This window comes from Myotis myotis, unplaced genomic scaffold, assembly GCF_014108235.1.
Source record: "Myotis myotis isolate mMyoMyo1 unplaced genomic scaffold, mMyoMyo1.p scaffold_m19_p_14, whole genome shotgun sequence".
Taxonomy (NCBI): Eukaryota; Metazoa; Chordata; class Mammalia; order Chiroptera; family Vespertilionidae; genus Myotis; species Myotis myotis.
The window spans coordinates 51547020-51557765 of record NW_023416318.1 but is presented as its reverse complement, the minus strand read 5'-3'; the positions used below and the strand labels follow the sequence as shown (position 1 = coordinate 51557765).

Here is a 10746-nt window from a genome sequence, read left to right as displayed (position 1 = left end):
TGTTTCCTGTTGTAACTTCAGAGGTTATCTAGTGTTAGGTGGTCATAAATTCTAGAGTGTAGCCTCTGACTGAGTTGCAAATAAGATTTCTGGAGTTGAAAAGATAAAGAACCAAAGCATCCAGAGACTGTTGGATGCTTTATTCATGTAGATGTTGAAATCCTTGACAACCAGGAATTGAGATAGAGAGAAATACTACAGTCCTAGAGGCAAAAAGAAATGAAGAAAAGACAAGACTATTCATAAAAGAGTCTGACTAGGAGGGAAGATGAGGTCCTTGTTAAATGATAGGAGCTTTAAAGAGCAGGAGATCTGTCGCCCATGTCCACACTCCCAAGCAGAAGGAAGAGTGTGAATGATCTGAAAGTGGCAATTAAGAACAGGTGAACACATAACCAAACTCCCGGCCCTAGGACAAGAGGGAGAAAACAAACCAAAAACCATAATCAACTTAATTTTAAAAGAACAGAAAGAAAAGTAGTATCCTCATAGAATACCCTTAATTTACTTCAGTCGAGGTAGTAAAAGGAATATTCAGAAAGAGATTCAGAGTATAAGAACATTGACAGATAAGAGTCCAGAAGTTTCAAAGTGGCCAATGGGAGATTTGGAGAGGGAAGAGAGGAGTAGGAAATTGTGTCAGATGAGGGGATGTGTTCAATCGGGGGAGGACAGCAAGAGAGGTCATTGCCCACCTATGAGACCAGGGCTTCAACATAATTCCAATCAAAATTCCAGGAAGTTATTTTGTGGATCCTGAGCAACTGATTTGGATGTTTATAGGGAAAGGCAAAACGCACAGAATAACAAACACAATACTGAAGGGGAAGGACAAAGTCAGAGGACTGGCACTATCCAACTTCAAGCCTTGTTATAAAGCTACAGGAATCAAGAGAATGTGGTAAAATAATGGATAAATAAATCAACAAAACAGAATAGAGAGCGAGAAATAGGTATACATTAATACAATCAACTGATCTTTGAGAAAGGCACAAAGGCAATATAACAGAACAAAGGTCATGTTTTCAATAAATGGGGCTGGAACAAACTGATATCAAAAAATATAGATGTAGACTTTACACTCTTCATTCATAAAAATTAATTCAAAAAGTATCACAAACCTAAACATAAAATGAAAATCTATAAAAATTTTAGAAGGTAACATAGGGTAAAACCTAGATGACCTTCGATATGGAGGCAACTTTTTAGATACAACACAAAAGGCATAATCCATTTTAAAAATTGATAAATTACTTTTATTTGAAATCAAATCATGTGCTATGGAAAAAGACACTGTCAAAAGAATGAGAAGACAAGCAACAAAGACTGGGAGGAAATATTTGCAAATGACACATCTGATAGAGAACTATTATCTAAAATATACAAAGAATTCTTAAAATCAACAATAAGAAAATAAACAGTCCAATTAAAACATGAGCCAATGATCTTAAAAGACAACTCACCAAAGAGAATCTACACTAACAATAGACAAATATGTAAATTGACCGTACCTTCGTGACACCCCACAACCAATCAGGAGTGAGAATGCAAATTGCCCCAACAAAGATGGCAGGCCTGTGGGCAGTGCACCAAGTGGCCAGGGGGCAGGGAAGGGCAGGGCGGGACACTTGTGTCGTCACCATGGTGGCGATGCAGGCATTCCACACCATCCCAGCCACTCCAGGCCTCTGGGCAGCATGGGAAGGCAGGAAGGCGGGAAGGCAGAAAGGTGGCTCCGGGCCAGAGCGAAGGCGATGCTGGCAGCCAGGGGAAGGAAGGCCCATTCTTGCACGAATCTTCATGCATCGGGCCTCTAGTATACATATAAGCATATGATAAAATGTTCATCATATCATCAGGGAAATGCAAATTAAAACAAAATACCATTACACACCTATTAGAATGGCCAAAATCTAGAACACCAAATGCTGTGCCTTCCAGTTAATTTGCTATGAACTTAAAACTGCTCCCAAAAAAGGCCATTAAAAAAAAAAAATCTGCCAAAACCTGTTTGGCTCAGTGGATAGAGCGTCGGCCTGTGGACTGAAAGGTCCCAGGTTCGATTCCGGTCAAGGGCATGTACCTTGGTTGCGGGCACATCCCCAGTAGGAGATGTGCAGGAGGCAGCTGATCGATGTTTCTCTCTCATCGATGTTTCTAACTCTCTATCTCTCTCCCTTCCTCTCTGTAAAAAATCAATAAAATATATTTTAAAAAAAAACAAAACTTCCTCATCAGATAACTCAGTCATGTTATCTGAGAGTTAATCACACAACAGTATGGTTAAAAAAAATAAAAATCTGTTTACCTTTGATTCAAAATAGTCATCCGATCAGACCAGTATGTACCAAACCCCTAAATCCAAAGCGTCTTTATTGGGAAAAATCTTCTTTTACTTCATGTCCATTTTCAACTAGCTCTAGCTCTCTCACCTTTTTTCTCGCTCGCTCGCTCGCTCTTTTTTTTTTTTTTTTTTTTTTTTTTGAGGACTGGCAAGAAAACTCTACTACTTTAAAGATATACTTTATAGGCTTGAAGCAATACAGTCCTTGCCAACCAACCAAGCATTTACTCCAAAATTGTTAGAAAAGCCGTTTTAGCTGAATGTGAACATTTTCCTCTATTCACAAGTTCAAATATTTAATAAAACAACTCACAATAGCATTAGTCAGATGAAAATTTAAAAAGTAGAGTATTCCCTGCTGTCAGATGACATTAAAAAGTCTTACGCAATTTTAAAAGTATAAATAAAGTACCACAATTACAAAGAGCATGAAAGGAAAATCAGTCTTAATGACAGTGAAAGGGATTTTTGTTGGTAATTAGTTTGTATAATAAACACCTTATTCCTTAGAAAGTTGTGCTCGGGACACCCAACTGAAGGTCATGTCAATGTCACTGGAAATGAGTTTGCTCTAGTTTTCCTCTTCCCTCTTCCTAATGGAAGTAACTCACATGTTCACTCTTCAAAATGAACACCTGTCTCCCCAGATCTCCCCATTGATGCTTGGAGGGCCCCCTGCAAATGCAGCCTCTCTGACCCTTGTATGAAGCGTTTGTCCACACACAAGGCAATGTGCGAGTTTCAAAGTCTGGAGGGAATGTAAGAAGTACGCTGGAAATAAGACAGGCCTTCAAAAACATAAAAGAAGGATTCAAATGAAGTTATGACTCTTTTATTTTTTTCTTACTAATCACTGGAAACTCAGTTCTTTATTAACAGGTAGTCCAATAATCTTCTCTAAAGATTAATCTCTTTAATTGTCCAAGAGTCACGCTTGACCCAGAGAGCTAAATCTTCTCCTAATGCCGGCATGGGGCAGACTGGACTCCAGCTAGTCTGCTGCTGTCACAGATCCCATAGTGCCCCGTTAGGAAGGTCACCCTGCACTGCCTTATGGGCGATGCTACCCACTGTGACAATGATGTCTCTGCTTGTTGAATCCCAGGCTTGTCACGGAGGGATGATCCACTTTCCTGGATGTGGGCCCAAGTTGACAGCTCTTAGTAATCTTAGCATATGGGTCCCTGAGTGAAAGCAGCCAAAGGCTTCAAATCAAGGATCTGGACTCACCATGCCTCCTGCCTCCCCACTGATTATCAACCCAACCCCCCAAACCATGAGGTCACCTTCTTTGTGGATTTTATAAAAAAACAGGAGCCTTATTAAACCTCTGCTTGGACATTTAAAAGATATTCTTCACCCCGCTCACACTTAATAATGCCAAGGTGATTTGTCATTCTGAGACACATCCTTAAGAATTTCGGGGCAATTTTCTGCTCTGACTCATACTAAGAAGTATAGTACGTCTGTTGCTAAAAAGGGAAAACTAACTGTTGATCACCTTGAAGGCAACCCTTTGAGAAAGCACATGGTTACACTAAGAATAGAACCTTTTGTGTTTCCTGCCTTCTGGAAAGATAGTAATTTATCAAAATGTTACTCTCTACTACTGGTTTTATGCTATATTCTCACTATTTCTTTGATCAGTCTCTATATCCCTACACAACAGAGGGAAAAACTGATAGTAACGGATGCATTATTTAGTGCTAGCTTTTGACCTACATGATCTTCCTAGACAACACTGAGGGATACTTTTGGGGAGAAAAGGTGACTCATCAAGTTTGAGTGACCTGCTCTAAAACTATGGCTCAGTGGTTGAGTGTCCACCTATGAAGCAAGAGGTCATGGTTCGATTACCAGTCAGGGCACATGCCTGGGTAGTAGGCTTCATCCCCAGTAGGTGACGTGCAGGAGGCAGGCAATCAATGACTCTCATCATTGATATTTCTATCTCTCTCTCCCTCTCTGAAATCAATAAAAATATATTTAAAAAAAATAAAACTATGGTTGTAGGCAGGATTTGAACCCAGGTCTACTTGTCTCTGAGGCCCATGTCCTCCCTATCACCCCACAGTGTATAAACAGCCCCATTTCAGAGGTAATGAAAATGTACCTCAAAGGTATTAAATAGCATGCTATACAAGGTCTCCCAATGGGAAAATAATCAGAGTTCAAAGTCAGACTCTCCAAAAGCTGGGCCTCTTTCTCACAGCAGTTCTCTCCTTTCCAACAATAAAAACAAAAACCACACATGGCAGTGGCTGTGCCTGGCTCTGGGATGGTTCCTTTTGTCTGTCCGTCAGCACCAGAAGGGAGAGGGGCAGGCCCAGTGAGGGCAGTCAGTCATTTGGAAGAAACCCTGATGGAGCCCATTAGCCATAAACACAGGATGTCTGGGGGCACCTTTTAGAAATTCTTTCAGGGACCTTTTCAACACAATAATGACCTTGTCTCTGTTGTCAAAGGGCTGTCAGCAAGCACTTAAGGAGCTCACCTGCCCGCTAAATGCCCCACAGGCCAGTGGAAATCCCTCAGCCAGGAGCAGAAGTACAGGGTCTCCCTGATGGCCACAAGGTCCGGATAGCCTCGCACAGGCCAGCCAGGGGCCACCTGCTGCTCCACTGACCTTTGCAAGAATGGGCCTGAGCAGCAGGGGACAGAGAATTTAAAAAGGCAGCTCCTGAGGTCACTCCCTCCATGGCCCCTGAGAATACTTAACATTTGCACTCTCAGGAGCAAAAGCAAAACAGGAAACAAGCAAACAGAAGCCTCCACTGGGGGGACAGTCTCCCAAGCGGGCGGCAGAGCTCCTGGCCATCAATTCCAAGCATAAGCAGCTCCCAGAGAAGCGCCCTTTGCGTGCAGCGGGCTCTAAGCCCCATGAAATGTTCTTTACAAGCTTAACAGGCTCTGAGTAGGTCCCTGGGGCAGGCTTAGCCAGTTCTTTCTTTTAAGAAAATAAAACAAAACATGTGCATTTATAATACAGCCTGGCATCTAGCCCTGATCTCAAGAACAGTTTTGAAATGTCCCTGAGACAATGGCCGAGAGAACAATGTTTCAAAATAAAACCCTTGTCATTTCCTTGTGTCCTTAATTGTATTCTTCCCTATCATGCCCCCATAGAAACTGGCACTCAGACCTTCTAATCATATTCTTCAGAGGAGAGAGGGCAGAGACCCTCTGCAAATCTAACAGAAAGTTGTCTGAAGGCCTCTTGGGTATGTGATTTTTTTTCCCAAAAGAAGGCTACGTTGAGTTTTTTAGAACAGTATTACTATTCTTCTAGGTTGGTCAATTAACAGCAACTACACTGGGCTCACTGAACTAAAGTGGGACACTGTTTCCAAACTAAATACCCAAAACCATGGTTTCCCTGACTTGGTCAAAGCCCTTTTTATGTCAGATCAAGGGATCTCTCTCAAAACAGCATGGTGTGATGTTCTTGGTGCCTGTCCCAATAATTCGGAAAATGTTCGGAAAATTAATCTCTTGGGAGGGAGGGAGGGAGGGAGAGAGGGGGGGGGGGAGAGAGAGAGAGAGAGAGAGAGAGAGAGAGAGAGAGAGAGAGAGAGAAGGTCATTGCTACTAATCTGTACCATATATAAATGTACATGTTTGGCAAAAACATATATTCATAACTATACTAGTATATATTTTTGTTTCATATCTATTCCACAAAAGGCTTGAAGCCAAGACAATGATGAAGTTCTTTCAAGTGCTTTGAAATCTACCTTCAGTCCTGTGATCCTCAAAAGTGTATCCACCCTCATTCTCCTGAGGAAACTGGTACTCAGGACGTAACTGATATCACGTGACACACAGGTAGCTTTGAGTCAGGAAAAACATTTCAGTGTTTTATTAAGTACATCCCATGGCCCATCCACATCAGAATACCCTCCAGCGCTTATGAAAGTCCAGATCCTGGACCTCCTTACTCAATACCTGAACCAGAACTCTCTTTCCTATTCCATCATTTCACCTGTAAAGAAAGCACCAGTGGTCATAGAGACATAAGACTAAACAAGATCATTTCTACAGGCTCCTTGTATAGTACTGGGCACTGAGTAGAACCCCATCAAGTGTTTGTTGAATCTGCTGAGTATCTCATTCACAGCCGCATTCTAGCATGTAGGTATGGACCATTCCCTTCAGCCAGGTGCTTGCTCATGGCCTGTCTCCCCCAGGCTACCGAGAACTGAATCTCATGCCCCCCCCCCCCACCTACTTTTTTCTCCTGCTGGACTTCTTTAAGAAGACCTCATCCCTGGCACAGAGCAGCCACCGCACATAGGGGGCCAGGAGACACTTTGGGGCTCAGGGAAATGTTTTCATTTTTAAAATCATAAAGTAACTTCATGTAATGCAGCCTGGGTTATAGTCATCTTTATACCATCACAATCGTGAGTGTATACACATGGAAAAACGTATATACATTTCTAACCCATTATTAATTCCAATGGTTTAAATCTGCCAAGAAAGAAACGTCAATTGAGCTGTCAGTGTGTATACATTTTTGGGACACCGTGCGTGTCCGATCGATTGACTGACTGACTGCTTGAGGTAAAATGCCTAGGGCCCACAAAGGTGACAATGAGGCCCAGCCACTGCTCCCCCCACCCCTTTCCTGGTCATCTGCTACCCATCACTTACGATTCAGTTAAGGAGTCAAAGTCTACAATAAGATTTCTTTGAAATAAGAGAGAGAAAGCAGGAGAACCTTAAAAACTAGTACCCCGAGCTGTAAGAGGGAGAGTGGGTTCGAGTCAGTGCCATGGGGAGAGAATGAGCAGCTCTGTCCTGGGAAGAATATGAGGAGAAAACAAACAGAAAATGAGCAAAGTTGCAGATCCCGGCAGGAGTCGAACCCAAATTACTTTACAAACATAATGAGGGATGAGAGAAATCTATAGAATCTCATTTCTTCCTCCTGGTTTGAGAGCACACTTATTTGCCAATCAATTCTAATAATTGATTAGCTAATCAGAGGCTGCCTTTACAGCTGCAGGCAACAGTAGGTCCCATATCACTAGGCAACCACTGCCTCCCAGGGGAAGGAGCCAGCAAGGAGAATGCGGTGGCGGGAGCATCCTTTCATCAGGAGAGTCACCGGAAGAAAAAAAACACTCCTTATTTTGTTATGAAAATGCTTTTGACTTTTCAACAACTCCTCCAGGAGAACATTGTCCCGGAAGTGCAAAGATAGCACTAGTCTTCATTACAAGTTCAGAACAGATTAGTTGCTTCTGCAAATTTCATCCTCTCATTTTTTTTATTGAAAAAGAACAAAAACACAAACACACACACACACACACACACACACACACACACACACGGCCCAGTGCATGAAATTAATGCATGGGAAGGGTCCCTAGGCCTGGCTGGCGATCAGGGCCTTCTGCTGCTGGCCAGGGCCTTTATTCATTCTGCACAGCCCCCTGGTGGTCAACGCACGTCATAACGAGCAATAGAACTCCCAGTCTCCCAGTCAAACTCCCACAGGGACAATTTGCATATTAGCCTTTTATATATATATAGATCTATATATAGATATATAGGTTTATATATCTATATATATAAAATATATACATAGCCCTAGCTGGTTTGGCTCAGTGGAAAGAGCGTTGGCCCGTGGACTGAAGGGTCCCAGGTTCGATTCTGGTCAAGGGCATGTACCTTGGTTGCAGGCATATCCCCAGTAGGGGGTGTGCAGAAGGCAGCTTATCGATGTTTCTCTCTCATCGATGTCTCTAACTCTCTATCCCTCTCTCCCTTCCTCTCTGTAAAAAAAAATCAATAAAATATATTTAAAAAAATAAAATATATATATTTTATATATATAGATATATGTATACACATATATATATGCATATGTACATATCTATATCTATATCTATATATATATCTATATATATATCTATATATATATATCTATATATATAGATATATATAGATATATAGATATATAAAAGCCTAAGTGACTGAATGACCAGTCGCTATTATGCGCACTGACCACCATGTGGCAGACGCTCAATGCAGGAGCTGCCCCCTGGTGGTCAGTGAGCTCCCACAACCAACCTCCTGCGGCCCCTCCCCTCCCTCCGCAGGCCAACCTCCCGTGGCCCCAATCAAGGGACCCTACCTGTGCACAAATTTGTGCAGCGGGCCTCTAGTATATAAGATTATGTAAAATAACATAATATATAAATAATAATGTCTAATATAAAAATAATGTATAATATATTTAAATTAAAATCAGGTATCTATATACTGATAGTATTCCTGGAATTCTTACTGAATAAATAAGGTTCAATTTTAATTATCACTTTTTAGAACCAGCTCCTACTAACTCTTCAAACATTCTTCTATGTATTGTGCTATTAATTTGATAAAGAAATTATGTAGAAATTATTAAAGAAATGTGTATACTGAGGAATATAAGTATAATGCATGTGTGTTTTGAGTAAGTGAAGTATAGATATACAGTGGGGCCTTGACTTACGAGTTTAATTCGTTCCGTGACAGAGCTCGTAACTCAAATTACTCATATGTCAAATCTTAAAGTGAACGAGTGAGACACGTGATGCTGGGCTGATGTTGTGGCATTCACTGTGACGTTCGCTGCGCCAACTAGCAGTGGGGTATCTGAAGCTGGCTCATAACCCGAATTTTAGCTCGCAACTCAAAGCAAAAAATCGGCGAGAGACGGCTCGTATCTCGAAAAACTTGTTAGTCGGGACACTCGTAAGTCAAGGCCCCACTGTAGATGTTTTCACAGTATTAGTGATTGCTTTTAACACGTTAAGCGCCCAGTCACCAGTGACTGACACTATACTTTCCGTCTGGAAGACAAAACAGGCTGGGCGCTTAATGTGTTAAGATAAAGTTCAAAGATTTCAAATGCTAATTTGTTCACACTCATAATCTCAGTAAATGGCAGTGTCCGCTGAACTTCAGGAGAACTAGAGGTTAGGAAATCCAAATAATGTAATCACAGTAAGTAATTAAAGTATTTTAAGCAGCAAAGTTTCATTACGTTACTCCAATTTTCTATAGCTATAAATTAGCAATTTATCTGACTTCTCCTCACCTCTCATGTTAAAAGGGGGCTAAAACCTACATGGTCATCACTAGTTGTCAAGAGGCAATAATTACTCATTAATTATCTTAGCAAATATTCCCTGAATTTCTGCTATTACATATCCTGTTTGATACATCAAACATCAATCACGACCTGGAACATACTAGAAAAATGCTATTATTCTAATTTTTTATGGGTTAAAGGAAGTGACCATCGAGTTTTCTACATTAACCCAAAAAAGTTATATTCTCCCACCTAAATCAGTAAGTTGCATGAAATTCTCCTCATGCTTTTTTTTCAATCCGCCATCTGCAGTGGAGTCCCCACCAAGATGCAGATTTTCATGAAAACCCTCACAGGGAAGACCATCACTCTCGAGGTTGAACCCTCAGACACGATAGAAAATGTAAAGGCCAAGATCCAGAATAAGGAAGGAATTCCTCCTGATCAGCAAAGACTGATCTTTGCTGGCAAGCAACTGGAAGACGGACATACTTTGTCTGACTACAGCATTCAAAAGGACTCCACTCTTGACCTTGTGTTGAGACTTCATGGTGGTGCTAAGAAAAGATAGATGAAGTCTTACACCGCTCCCAAGGAGAACGAGCATCAGAGAAAGAAGGTTAAGCTGGCTGTCCTGAAATACTACAAAGTGGATGAGAATGGCAAAACCAGTCACCTTCTTTGGGAGTGCTTTCAGATGAATGTGGTGCTGGAGTGTTTATGGCCAGCCACTTTGACAGACATTATTGTGGCAAATGTTGCCTGACCTTTTGCTTCAACAAACCAGAAGATGAGCGATTGTATTTAGGCTAATAAAAGACATGGACTAAATAAAATAAGATAAATAAAAATTCTTCTCATTATAATGATATTATAGGGTTGGTTGTTTGCAGCAAGTACAGAACATCTATATATATATAGAGAGAGAGAGAGAGAGAGAGACTTCAGGTCAATTATTATATTTGCATTAATGTAGAGAAGGTTGATAAAATCAACTAACCAGAGTAGTTAATATGCAGTTGAGGAGAACTCTATTTTCTCTAATTTATGTTTCTTTTTTTCCACCTTTATTATGATATAATTGACATATTGTGTAAGTTTAAGGTGTACATGTGTTGACTTGATACATGTATATATTGTGAAATTGTTATCACAATATGGTTAATTAACACATCCATCCCTCACATAATTACCTTTTGTGGTGAGAGCATTTGGGATCTACTCTCCTCGCCATATTGAAGTACATAACACAGTCTCTTCCTATAGTCACCATGCTGTACATTAGAATCCTAAGACTTACTCATCTGATAACTGGAAG

At 40.9% G+C, this 10746-nt stretch overlaps 1 pseudogene; it reads left to right on the top strand.

The window, feature by feature from the left end:
* The first annotated feature begins 9756 nt into the window (after positions 1-9756).
* On the top strand, positions 9757-10241 carry LOC118669473 (annotated as a pseudogene).
* The last annotated feature ends 505 nt before the right edge of the window (positions 10242-10746 follow it).